Source organism: Hylobates moloch, unplaced genomic scaffold, assembly GCF_009828535.3.
Source record: "Hylobates moloch isolate HMO894 unplaced genomic scaffold, HMol_V3 SCAFFOLD_22, whole genome shotgun sequence".
Lineage (NCBI taxonomy): Eukaryota > Metazoa > Chordata > Mammalia > Primates > Hylobatidae > Hylobates > Hylobates moloch.
This window is the reverse complement of record NW_026652297.1, coordinates 16,201,052-16,203,089: the sequence shown is the minus strand read 5'-3', so window position 1 is coordinate 16,203,089 and position 2,038 is coordinate 16,201,052. Positions and strand designations below refer to the sequence as shown.

At 49.2% G+C, this 2,038-nt stretch overlaps 1 pseudogene; it reads right to left on the bottom strand.

The window, feature by feature from the left end:
- Positions 1 to 371: 371 nt before the first annotated feature.
- On the bottom strand, positions 372 to 850 carry LOC131382322 (putative ribosomal protein eL39-like 5; annotated as a pseudogene).
- Positions 851 to 2,038: the final 1,188 nt, after the last annotated feature.

Here is a 2,038-nt window from a genome sequence, read left to right as displayed (position 1 = left end):
GAATGGCGATGGGGGATGGGCACCTGGCCAAGGAGGAAGGGCTTGGGACCTTTGATCAGAATATCCCACAGGGCTACTGATCAAGCAGGGCCACCTGTGACACCAGCGCAAGGACAAGAGTAAACGCCTGTATGATTAAAAAGCTCGGTTATGTCTTTTCACCTGTGGCTCCTTCTGACCCAAGAAGAGCTACAGACTAATGTCTGCTAGCAAGAGTTCCTTCATTCTGCACATCCCAGCTGTCCTCCCCATCATGGTCCTGTGGGAGCAGAAAGGAAGCTGGAGGGGGGAGGCTGCCAGCAGGAAGTGATGTTCAAGCTGGAGGAGAAAAGAGATGAGAAAGGCATTGCGAGGAAAAGGATTGGGATGTGCAAAGGCCTGCGGTTCAAAGAGGCCACGGTGCACTTGGAGCCATCCCTGCACGGTTTGTATGGCTGCGCATGCACAGAAGGCTGATGAAATCCGGAGCCCCTGGGAAGGAGGCCTATTTTTCTTTTTTTGAAATGAAAGGTCTCACATATTTATTACGGAACCCAGTCAACCAGAATGTTCCTAACAGATTCAGAGAGAAAAAGTATATTCCCAAAAAAACATGTCCAACTGTCCAGATAGTGGTGACATTTTCAGCTTGAGATGGTAACATGATTGTGACCTTTAGACAGCATAAATACATGTGCCATCTCGTGTTCAATTCCTTACAGACCCAGCTTGGTTCTTCTCCAATGTCTCCTTTTGGAGTTGTACCTGATTTTATTACCAGTTTTCATCCGAATCCACTGGGGAATGGGACAATTTGCTTTTCTTTCTTGGCCAGGAATTGCTTAATCTTGAAAGTCTTGTGAGAAGACATGGCGAGAGGCGGAGCCAAACACACAGTACAGTGGTGGAGAAAGGAAGAGAGAGGGGCCTGTTTTTCTTTTTAAGTTAAAAAAGGTTATTGTAATTTTCAAGGCAAACCCAGCTGTGGTTTTTGCAGTCACTCTATGGTTGGGATTTTGGTATTTTTGCCATAATGCAATATGCTGTGGAGATTTTCATAGCACACTGTGTTGAGCAAGAAAGGCTTCAGAAGAGACTGGGCAGGGCTCTTTTCAAGGCTCCTGAAGCTTCAGAAGAAGGCCAACTTGATGCAAGAAGAGGCAAATCTGTGCAGGGAAATAACCAAATTATTGCCCAACACACCTGGAATGTGCCCCCAGGTAGCAGCCTTTGGGCTTGCAAGAGGCATTTATCTCAGGACAGATCACGACACCAGGTTGGCTCAGAATCAAAAGCTGACGGGCCCACAGAGTAGAGTAGAATGTGTCCCTGTTGCAATCAAGTGCAAGTGGCATGGCTCTCCCGGGCACCCCGAGAGCCAACTGTCAGATGTGCCCCACTCCCACTCCTGCTGGGGGCTGGAGGTTTGGCTGGTGGGTGACAGCAGGGTGCACATGAGGGTCATTTACAGTTTGGTCCTCAGCAAACCGGTCAGCCCTTTCGTCCAGGCTCTGTGGTGATACCCCCATCCTGCGCCTGGACGCCAGGCTCCCTTTGTGGGTACCTCCGCCCTACAGAAGGGGCTGTTTTTAGTGGATATCCAGAACCAGCCACTTCATCTGCAGAAGAAAAACTGCAACTTCATTGACTTCCAGATCCATGTCTCACCTGGGAGAGACAAGGATGAACCCAAGTCCTGGGCACTTCCCAGAGCTCCATTCCCATCAGGGAAACACAATGCCCAATGCCTAGACAGAAAGATTTACTGTGAAGCTAATGAATCTTGTACCTCGGGGTGCTCACTTGAACAGGCCCCTTCCAAAACTCTAGACCTAATTTTGTATTCACCACTTTGCATTCTTTTTCTTAAAGAGGGTCCTCCAAATTATACAAGCTTCAGGCCTCACAAAACTGGACTGACCCCTGCCAATGCTCCTTGACTCTGGAAAACCTTAGCAGACATGGGTGCCTCAGGCTCAGGGCTCACGGGCCTCCTTTCCAAACCTCAGGACCTCCACCCTGGCAGCCTAGGGAATGAAATGTGGGAGGTTCCAGCTCA